We start from the raw sequence: 12,297 nt of genomic DNA on the forward strand, positions 1-12,297 counted from the left end.
GAGCCACCCATCTCCTTGCATGGCCCTGCAATAAACCTTTCTCTGCTCCAAACTCTGACGTTTCGGTATTGTTTGGCCTCACTGTGAGTTGGGCACACAAACTTGCATTCGGTAACAGAATTAAAAAGAAAACAGATGGGAAAGAGTAAAGAAAAGATAATGAGAATTAATTCATCGAAGTTCAATACTCAACTGACAGTAATTCTACAAAGAGAGCAGTAATTTCCAGCAGGCAATAATAGAAGAAAATGTCCAGGACTGAAGAACATGAGCGTCTAGATTAAAAGTATACAGCACATTGTATTTGAAAAAGATCCCCACCAAGGCATGTAATTGGGAAATTTAGAATCCCAAGAGCAAAAATACCATAAAAACTTTCATAGTGAAAAAATAGGACACATTCACAAAAAGAAAAAAAAAGAAAAAGGGAAAAAAAGTGGAAATCAGAATCTCATCAGACTTTCAAAAGCAAAATGAGAAGCTAAACACAATGAAGTAATGCCTTCAAAATAATGAGGGTTTATTTCTAATCTATAATTCTATTCCCAGACAAACTATACTTGAATCAAGTGTGAGGATGGAACAAAGGTAATGCCTCAGAAAATATACTTCCCATGACTTTTTTGTCAGGGCTATTGGAAAATATAGTCAACAAAAATGAGGGGTTAAACCATTAAGACCGACAGAAAACCCAACACAAGGAGAGGCTAAAGAAAATTCCAGAATGCTAGTGAACCACCAGTTCAGAAGGAGTAAGATTACAGAAGACTCCAGGAAAGATGTGGAAAAAAGGGAAACTTGATGTGTCTGACTACATAAAAAAATTTTTTCAAGTGAAATTTTGCAATTCTGTTGGAGAGTTTAGAAAGAATTAGAGACAGTGACATAGAAAACTAAGCAAACAAAAACAAGAAGCCATAACTCCAAGGAAAACACAACAGATGGCCAAGGGAGGAAATTAGTCAGAGTACATGACACAGATCAGTATGGAGTAATATTTACATAAGTCAAATAACACGAAACACTGAATTAAATAAAAACTGTCCCTTAGCCATATTGAGAGGTTGGTAAGGGTACATGGTGCTATGAAGGTGCTAAATCCTTTTCTGCACTGTGGCTGTCAGTGCTAGTTGCCCACCTAATATCTATTCTCCCCTTATGATTTAACAATAGAACTCTGATTTTTGTTTGGGGCAGCAATGAACCCGGTTTAAAAATTCCATTTTTACCTCCCCTGCATCCAGGAGTAGCCAGACAGAGTTCTAGTGCCTGACATCTCTGTAGAGATTTCTTGGAAAGTTTTTTTTCCCAGTCAAGGTGTTAACCCTTCCACCTTGTCACTTGCTTCTTCCTCCCTGGAAAGATATTCCAGACCAAGGGATGAAGAGGTCAGCTTGTGACCCTGAGATGCTAAGGACAGTGGAGCAAAAGAAAACAGGAGACTGGACCTTGACATCCTTGAGCAGCTGCATTAACTTCTAGCAGCTGGTAACGCAAGCAGAAAATGAAATTAAAAATGAAATCATTTATGACAATGCCAAAGCCCATCAAATATCTGGAAATAGATCTGACAAGAAACATAAGACCTCTACACTAAAAACTATGAAATATTGCTGAAAGAAATTAAGCAAACCCAAATAAGTGAAAGGATATACCATATTCATGGTTAGAAGACTCAGTATTGTCAAGACAATATTGTAATGCCAATTCTCATAAAATTGGCCTATAGATTCAATACATTCCCTATCAAAATCACAGCAAGCTTTTTTGGTAGAATCTGACAAGCTAATTCTAAACTTTATAAGAAAATGCAAAAGACCTAGAATAACCAACATAATCTTGAAGAATGAGGACTTACACTACCAGAGATCAAGAGTATATAATTAACTTACCTGTATTACTTTGTTGTTATCTGCTCTTATCATTTCCTTCCTTCTACTTTCTTTGGGTTTTATTTTGCTGTTCTTGTTCTAGCTTCTTGAGATGGCAGCTTAGAGGGTCGATTTTCAAATATTCTTTAAAATTTGTTTAACTTTTTATTTTGAAATAATAATACAAAACTCACAAGGAGTTGCAAAACTAGTACATAGAGTTCCTTGAACCCTTCAGCCAACTTCTACCTATGATTATGTCTTATATAACTGATGTGCAATATCAAAGCCAGGAAACTGACATTAGTACAACATTGTTGAATGACTACAGTTATTTAGTTTTCACCAGTTTCAAATGTACTCATTTGTATATGTGAGAGGAGGGAATTCTGTGCAGTTTAGTCCCATGGATAGATTTATGTGACCACACTACAGTCAAGACACAGAATTGGTCTATCACCACAAAGCAACTCCCTCCTGCTGCCCCTCTATATTCCCACTCACCCTCTCTTATCCTCATCCCTGTCCCTTAGCAACCATCAATCTCTTCTCCATCTCCATAGTTTTGTCAATTTGAGAAGTTATATAAATGGAATCCTCTAGAGTATGACTTTTTGAAATTAGCTATTAGCACTTTACATAATGCCCTTGAGATCCATCCATGTTGTTACATTTATCCACATTCATTCTTTTCATTGCTGAGTGGTACTCCACTGCATGAATGTATCAGTTTGTTTAACCATTCAGTTACTGAAGAACTTCTGAGTTATTCCCAGTTTTTGACTATTACAAATAAAGCTGTTATGAACATTCACATAAAGATATTCGTCTGAACATAAGTTTTCATGTCTCTGGGGAAAATGCCCAAGGATGTGATATGATTGCTAAGTTTTATAGTAAGTGCATCTTTCGTTTTTTGTTTTGTTTTGTTTTGGTTCGGTTTGGGTTTTTTTTCGGGTTTGGTCTTATAAGGAACGGCCAAACTGTTTTCCAGAGTACCAGTTTACATTCCCACCAGCAATGTATGAGAGATCCAGTTTCTCTGCATCCTTGCCAAGAAATATTCTTTTAAAATATGTGCATTTGAGTTATAAATTTCCATCTGAGCACTGCTTTAGTTGCGTTCTCTAGACTCATTGTTTAAGCCACTGTTAATCAGGGCTTCTAATACTTGGAGCAGAATGAAATCTTAATCAGTTGTGTCCTTTACAACTCCAGGGGGCCACCATTAACATCATGGTCTAGAGTTTTGTAAAACAAAATTTGAAAGCTTCTATTAGGTATCTTGAATTCAGTTAGGGGGAACAAACCTAATTTAAATAGAGTGGTCATGAAAGACTTGTTGGAAAGGTGACTTTTGAGAAAGGATCTGGAGGAGATCTTGAGCTAGGCAAAAATTAGGAAGAAGGGAGTTCCAGGCAGAGGGTAGCCCAAAAGCCTGGGTTGGGACTTCCCTGGTGGTCCAGTGGTTAAGACTCCATGCTCCCAATGCAGGGAGACCGGTTTTGATCCCTGGTCTGGGGACTAGATCCCGCATGCCACAACGAAGATCAGCACAGCCAAATAAATAAATAAATATTTTTTAAAAAACCAAAAAACATTCCTGGGTTGTTTGAGAAACAGCGATGAGGCCAGTGTGGAGGTGAGTAAATGATGGGCAAGTAGTAGGATATGAGGTTAGTGTGGTAACTGGTTTAATGGCACTAAATCATGTAGGGCTCCAGGACCGACTGTATGGTAGGCCATAAAGCAGGCCTCAATAAATTTAAAAGGATTGAAATCATACATCATATGTTCTCCGACCACAATTGAGTGAAATTAGAAATCAGTAACAGAAAGAAATGTGAGAAATTCACAAATATGTGGAAATGAAACAAGATACTTCTAAATAACCAATGGTCAAACAAGAAACCATAGGGAAATTAGAAAATACTTTGACATGAGTGAAAATGAAGACACAACATCACAAAATTTATGGGATGTAGCTCAAGCAGTTCTTAGAAGGAAATTTATAGCCTTAAATACCTATATTAAAAAAGAAGAAAGATATCAAATCAATAACCTAACTTTCCACCCTAACACACAGAAAACGAAGAGCAAATTCAGTCATGGAGGGCCATATGGGATTTGGGTTCTATAACTTCTGAGTACCTTTTGTATCCTGTTAATTTTACATGTCAAGTTGACTGGGCTAAGGGATGCCCATATAGCTGGTAAAATGTTATTTCTGAGTGCTTCTGTTAAGGTTTCTGAGAGATTAGCATTTGAAAAACTACTGAGTAAAGAAGATCATCCTCACTAGTGTAGGCAGGCATCATCTAATCTTTCCAAATAGAAGGAAAAGGAAGAGGAGGAGCAAATTTTCTCTCTCTCTTCTTGAGCTGGGATGTCCGTCTTCTCTGCCTTTTTGTTTGAGCTCTCATGCTATATTTTTACAGCCTATTTAGTGCCATTCTCTCACATCTTTGTGCCTTTTGTTGGTGATTTTGCTGTTTAAAACGGCCCTCAATTGTAGTGCTTATGTGCTGTCCAGTGTTCCCATGCACAAGAAGGCTGTGATGTGCCTTTCAGAGAAAATATGTGCATTAGATAAGCTTCATTAGTGCATGAGTCATAATGCCATTGGTCATTCAATGCTGATGAACCAACAGTAAGGTATTTTTAAACCAAAACACACATTCTAAAAGTTATGTATTTATCAGTTGATGAATACGTTGTGACCAGAGGCTCGCAGGAAACTACCTCTCTATTTCTCCTAAGAGAAATGGTTCAGTATTTGCTAATTCGGTATTTGTGTGACTTCATAGAACATAACTACTGCAAGAGTAAATATCAGGAATCGACTGTACATTTTTAGTTCTAAAGGCAATCTGAGTGTGACATCTCTTATCTGTCATCTGTGCTGATTGAACAACCTGGCTGGAGGAGGTCACTTTCACTATTTCATCCTTCTTGCAGTATCCATCTCAAATCTGCAAGTGGCATTTTGTGGGAGAGGAACATACCATTAGAGACCTCCCGCGAAATGGGAGAGCCCACAACGGCGTCCATGACTGCTGTCCACGGTGCTGATCATCTAAAGCGACCTTCCTACAAGAGAAGAAGCATCAGAAAAATCATGAAATGCACACAAGTGAACCTAAGGATCCTGTTCCCTGTTCCCCAGTGATCAAAGACAGTAGGTTTCCAAAACTGGTTAGTGAGCATGCATGAAGAGAGAGTCTTGATCTCATCCTTGTAACATCAAGTTAACATCCACAAGAACAGAGGGACATTATTCTAGAGCCACAGGAATCCTGGAAAGAGCCATACTTGGGAACAAGCTTACTTATTACCACTGGGTTCCCACACTTAACCAATCCTGTGCCACTGAGGCCTAAGCCCTATTGTCAGTTTAACCAAACTTTTTAAACCCCTTTAGATCTCCTCTGACTCTCCAGAAGATTTAAGATTTCCTGGTATTGCTATTTCTCATGACTGGCTTCCTGAGTCCCTGAACCTTGATCCTCTAAAACCCAGAGTCTCTACAGACTCTACATTATAAAAAGTTTCAAAAAGCAGAAATAAATTTTAGATGAATTGATACAACATAGAAGCCAAGAGAAGACAGTGTTTCACTGAGACAACTATCAACTGCAAGTGCCAAAGAAGGCAAAATTGGGGAAATTATGGAAGATTAGCTGTTTTGCAACCCAGAATTCACTTGGATTTTGCTTTGGGGGAAACGACCCTTTTCTCACTCTCAGATCATGTGTTTTGGGTAAAGGTGATTCCAAACCTAAGCCTGTGATCCAAACCTAAGCCAACCAGCACATTCTTTATTTTAATCACAGCTTTCAGTTAGAGGTTAGGACATGCTTCAAGCAAGGTAATAAAGCCTGCTTAGGATCATTCAGAACTAATCGTACAATCTATGCTGGAGCCACCAGTCCTGCTGGACTCAGTTTTGTACATTTAGGGGCTGGAGCTAATGCAGCCATCTTATGATTGCACTGGACAGAGAATGGCATGAACACTGAGAAAGTAGAGTCAAGACTTAAAGGCAGAGAAAACAAGTCCTGGTGACATCTTTTGAATCCAGGTTTGTGCTAAGCTGAAACCAAACTCCTCAGTACATGAGATAATTTGTTCCATTTTAAAACCTGAACTAGTTCAGAGTTGTTTGTTTCAGATACTTGCAAAATACAGGGCTCTACTTGGATTACAAATAAGTACTAGAAGTGGAGTGTTTTAGATGATGCATGATAAAATGTGGAATTGACAAAGGCCTAGTGGGTTGGATATAGGGCAGTGAAAACCCTTCTGACATAGCTAGGAAGTTGAGAAGACTTTTCACATGTTGGCCAAAATGCTGGTTAAATTCTCCTTAAGGGAAGGTTTTTATCAGCTGGCCTGGGAAGCGTGCCCTTCCTGAACCAATGATGGCCAGAGAGAATATGTTATGATTGGTGTTGAAGGGGGGGTTCCTACCAGAATCACATGGCCATAAGGTAGGGGATGAGGATTTTCCAAAGGAAAACCTAGGTTCTGTTGCCAGTAGAAAGTGGAATGGATTCCATGTAGGCAGGAGAAAGAGATTCCATCAAGAACTCTCCTGTGATAGTTGTCTTGTGTGCTTTCAATAAGTCCCCATCATCATAGGTAATCTGTGCATGTCTCTTGAGCCTTAAAAAATCTGATTAATAAAAGAATGTTTCTTACGCTAGATAATGATGCTAACTTTTGTTAGAAGCATGTGTGCCTCTTGGAGAAAAAAGTGTCCTAGAAGATGAATGTAACCAAATTTACATTTCTTTAATATTACAACAATTAATGCTATTGCTCTAAGCTAAGTCTATATGCAGAGATAGTATCCAGGTCATTGGGAGCTAGGGTCAGATTAAGAAATAAGAATGGGGCTTCCCTGGTGGCGCAGTGGTTGAGAGTCTGCCTGCTAATGCAGGGGACACGGGTTCGAGCCCTGGTCTGGGAAGATGCCGCGGAGCAACTAGGCCCGTGAGCCACAACTGCTGAGCCTGCGCGTCTGGAGCCTGTGCTCCGCAACAAGAAAGGCCATGATAGTGAGAGGCCCGCGCACCGCGATGAAGAGTGGCCCCCGCTTGCCGCAACTAGAGAAAGCCCTAGCACAGAAACGAAGACCCAACATAGCAATCAATCAATCAATCAATCAATCTTTAAAAAAAAAAAAAAGAAAAGAAAAGAAATAAGAATGATCTTCACAATGCACAGGGCGAGGGCGGCGGCGGCGGCGGCGGCGGCGGCGGCGGCGGCGGCGGCGGCGGCGGCGGCGGCGGCGGCGGCGGCGGCGGCGGCGGCAGCGGCAGCAGCATCACCGGTTGTCGGGGTGGCAGCGGCGGCGACCCCGAGGACCCCGGGCACGCCGAGCACGCGACACTGCTCGCGGCGAGCCCGGGAGTGATGGCGAGGCCCCCGCTGGCCGCCCGTGGCTGAGGCACCCCACCCCGCCCCGCCCGGAGCGGCCCGCCCCGCTCCGCTCGGCCCTGCCCTGCTCCCTGCCGGCTGCAGCCCCGGCGTTTCCTAGTCGGCGCGGGCAGCCGCCCAGGAGAGGTGCGGCCTCCGCACAGGCGGGGGGCGTCGGCGCCGCGGGGCCCGCCATGGCCGCGTCCGAGCTCTACACAAAGTTTGCCAGGGTTTGGATACCTGATCCCGAGGAAGTTTGGAAGTCAGCAGAGTTGCTCAAAGATTATAAGCCAGGAGATAAAGTCCTCCTGCTTCACCTGGAGGATGGAAAGGATTTAGAATATCGTCTAGATCCAAAGACGGAGGAACTGCCTCACTTAAGAAACCCTGACATACTTGTGGGTGAAAATGACCTCACAGCCCTCAGCTATCTTCATGAGCCTGCTGTACTCCACAATCTCAGAGTCCGCTTTATTGATTCCAAACTTATTTATACATATTGTGGTATAGTCCTAGTAGCTATAAATCCTTATGAACAGCTGCCTATTTATGGAGAAGATATTATTAATGCATATAGTGGTCAGAACATGGGTGATATGGATCCACATATCTTTGCAGTAGCTGAAGAAGCTTACAAGCAAATGGCCAGGTTGGTGGAAGCTCTATTTATTATTTCACGACTTTTATTAGATGTGATAATTTCTTCTTTGCTGAGTCACAGATATTTTAAAATACAGTGAATAACAACTAGTAAATTATTGAATAAACAGCCTTGGTTGATTTGTCTCAAAAAAAAAAAAAGAAGAATGATCTTCTATCATGCCACCACCTCTCATGAGCCTAGCAAGTTGTGGAAGCTGGCCCTCACTGGTGTCATCTGGCATAGAAAAATGTTCCCCAGAAAGTTTGTAGATCCTGCGTCTGGGACTGGATATGGAATACACTTACTTTAAGGAGTGGAAGATGGCATCGCCCTCTCCAAGCAGATTGTTGGTTGGGGTTCTTTTGATTTCTAGTGAGAGAAACTGAACTCAGAATGTCTTGAGCACAACAGCAAATGTATTGGCTCACATGACTGAAAAATCCAGGAGGTATACCCAGCTTCAGGTAGTGCTGGGTCCAGAGACTCACATTTGATCATCAGGGCTGGAACAATCTCCATCTCTCAGCTCTCCTTTTCTCCCAGGTCCCATGTGATTCTCCCAACAGTTCTTAGATTACACAATTCTTTCCGCTGTTAGCGCCAACAGTAAAAGAAGTTCTCCTTTTCAATCTTTCAGAAAATGTCCTGGGTGGGCCTGACTCTCATTGGATTGAATTGGGGCCCATGCCCACTCCTGAACAAAACACTGTGACCTGAATGATAAGATAAGCGGATTGGCTAGACCTAGAGCCAGAGGTGTGATCAACCAAGCTTGAACCACAGTTCAAGTACTAGGAAAGGAGGATTAATTGGTCTCCAAAGGATATTCAGGATGTCTCCAGAATAAGAGGAAGTAGGTGTTGATAAAAAACGAAAGAAAGAAAGAAAACAGATGACCACTATACCAGTGTTTCGGGCAAGCAAATCTATAAAATCTGTGCATTTAGGGGACAGTGTAAATCTTATCTAATATTGCCTTTTCCTAAATGGCCTAGAAGTAGTACTATTAACACAAAAGGATGTGTTGGTTCACTTCATTTTAAGGTTTCTTCTTCACTCATAGCCACCTTCTCTGAGAATTGCCCATCTACCCATAGTGGTGGACATGTACTGCCATGTTTGATCCTACCCTCATGGTGCTAGCTGATTGGACCAGGCATGAAGACAACATCCCAAAAATCTAGCTCATCTGCATACTAGTGGTTAATCAAATTCTTCATGGGCTCTGCTGAGACTGAGAAGGGGTTTGAGAACTCAAGAAAGCCCACAAAATCCTCCTCCTGAGAGATCCAGAACGTTCCTGGTTCCCATTCTCCTGAGGCCTTATTTGTGTTTCTTCAGATCCTGTTAAAAAGACTTCTGCCTGCATCCATTTAATAATTTCTTGGTTTTGCTTATGCTAATTTGAGTCTATTTCTGTTAACTGAAACCAAATGACTTTACCAAGACTAATTCCAGTCACAAGCTTCCAGCAGCATTGAGGAAGGAGTAGCTGATTTTGAGTGTGATTTTAATGTTCTCTGAACTTGGCCCCTGTGGTTGCATTTCCCAGGCTCTAAGCTCTTGCTGCTAAGCCTGTCACTAGTCCCAGTAGTTCTGAAATGTTTGGGTCTTTCAAAACTCCTGTTTGAGTGAAGTAGTGCCAGTTATCAATTGCCACAGCAATGTCGCATGACTGGTGCACCTGGAATCAGCTGTTGGGTAAGCGTGGCAATCCTCCTGATCTTGACTGGGTCTGCCATACAAGAAAATAACATAGGAAGGCAGGTAGGAGGCATTTGGAATGATAGGAAATACTGTGATTTTATTTTATTTTTTAAAAGTCTTTATTGAATTCGTTACAATATGCTTCTGTTTTTATGTTTTGGTTTTTTGGCCCCAAGGCATGGGGGACCTTAGCTCCCCGACCAGGGATTGAACCCGCACCCTCTGCATTGGAAGGCAGATTCTTTACCACTGGACCACTAGGGAAGTCCAAACATTGTGATTTTAAATAGGGTAACCAGGGAAGTTCTAACTGACAGAAAAACAATAACTCAAAGACTTGAAAGAGGCAAGGGGATAATCCATGGAATTATCTAAGTGACTGTGTGTGTGTGTGTGTGTGTGTGTGTGTGTGTGTGTGTGTGTGTGTGTGTGTGCTTGTGTAGAGAGAGAGAGCAGTTCAGATAGCAAGCCCTGAAGCAGGAGTGTGTCGATCATATACAAGAAACAACATGGAGTTCAATGAGGAAGAAGCAGAATGAGCCAGAGTAAGGGTGGTAGGAGATAAGGGAAGGGTGATAACAGGGGTCAGGTCATGGAGGGCCTTGTAGGTGACATGAAGGCTTTGGCTTTTACTCTGAATGAAGTAAAAAACCATTGAATGGGTTTAAACAGAAGGGTGACATGATCTGACTAACTTAACAGCATCCCTTTGGGTAGTGAATTGACAACAGGCTGTAGAGGACAGACTCAGTGAGACTAGTTAGGAGGCTATGGCAGTGGTCCAGGTGAGAGAAATGATGGATTGGAGCACAGTGGTGGCCCCAGAGGTAATGAGAAGTAGATTGTAGATATATTTCATAAATATGGACATGATGCTTCCAAAGGGAAAAGAAGTTGCCTATGGTCTAATGATGACAGAGATGGTTCAGAGACAACACCACTCTGTACCAAAGATGGTTTTTACAACTTTGGTCAACTATGCCTTATGCAAGCACCTTGATAGAAGGCTTGCTGCCCCATGGCCTAGGAAGTGAGGGGCTTCTCTGCATCTCAGCCATTCCAAGCAAGGACTTTTCGTCATTCTTCATGTGGGGCCTGGGAGGATGAGGGTTGGTCCCACTCACAGCAAGATTCTCATGCAGCTTTGCGGATAAGTGTGTAGGCTTTGTATTCTACAGAGCAGACTTGGATGCACATCTTGGCTCTACCACTTACTTACAAATGGTAAACTTCAGCTTGCTGAGTCTCAGTCCCATCATCTGTAAAACTGGGGTAATAATAACTCAGTAAGCAGAGACAGTGATGGCATAGTTGAAAAACAAAAGGCAGAACTGAATTCATGAAAGAAAACCAGACACAAAAGAATACATACTATGTGACTCCATTTACATGAAATTTAAGAACCAAAAAAATTAATCTATTATTGCCATAGGAAACACTGGTTGCCTATGTGGGAAGTGAGTAAAAAGGAGCTGAGGGAACTTTCTGGGGTAATGATCTATATATTGATTAGGGTGATGGTACATAGTGTATACCTTTATCAAAACTAATTGAACCTGTAAAATCTGTACATTTCACTGTATATAAATTTTAATTGGATTTTTAAAAAGAAGCCAATCCAACCTAAATTCATTATATCCTATGGTGATATAGAGCTGATTTTAAGTCTTATCCCTGACTTCAACTAGATCCCATCTTGTAAAAACATTCTTATTTTTATGGCACAGGTGATATGTGTGTATATATATATATATACACACATATATATATATCACAAGTAAAATTTGTGATATATATAACACAAGAAAACACAAATAAGTAAAATTCAATTGTAAGCCTACCCCAAGAGATAACCTCTTTTTAAATATTTTGATATATATTCTATTATTCTATATATTGTTTGGTAGCCTGACCTTTTCTCTTAACTGTACTTTTTGTTGTACCAATTAAACTGGGTAAGTACATTGACAGAAAAAAAAATACACCAGTAGAAATTTATCCCAAGGAAATAGAGATGTACATGATATTTTATAGAATAATTTATATTAGTGAAAAATTAGAGGAAATCTTAAACTATATCAATAGATCGATTAAATAAGTTATGTGAAAGGAATACTTTGGTAAGTGTAGTTATTGGCAAGGAAAGTTACACATATCATGAAGTGAAAAAGCTGGCTTTATTTTACAATGAGAATCTAACTGTGCAGTGTATTGTCATTAAAACAAAGTTAAATTAGAGAACAGTACGTACATCATTATATATACATACTGGTAACTATGTTACTGGTATTTAGTGGGGGTCGCAGATTATGGAAAGACGTCCATTTTCTCTTTATCTTTTGAGTTCTTAACTATGAGGATGTATTGTCAGAAAAAAAACAGTTGAGATTTTAAAAGATGATTTTCTTTAAATTGCCCTCCCCAAATACTGACCCACTCACTTGGGCAAGTGCCCCTTGCTAACTCAAAGTGTGGTCCTTAGACCAGCAACAGAAGCATCACCTGGGAAATCCAAATTCCCAAGCCCCATCCCACCCCTAGTGAATTAGAATCTGCACGTGAACGCGATTAGCATGTCTGAGCAGCTCTGAGCAAGAGCGGACCGCTTCCCCTGTCTGTGTCCTTCCCTACTCAAGGGGCCTGTGACAGAGGTGT

This window comes from Balaenoptera musculus, chromosome 15 (assembly GCF_009873245.2).
Source record: "Balaenoptera musculus isolate JJ_BM4_2016_0621 chromosome 15, mBalMus1.pri.v3, whole genome shotgun sequence".
NCBI classification, from domain to species: Eukaryota; Metazoa; Chordata; class Mammalia; order Artiodactyla; family Balaenopteridae; genus Balaenoptera; species Balaenoptera musculus.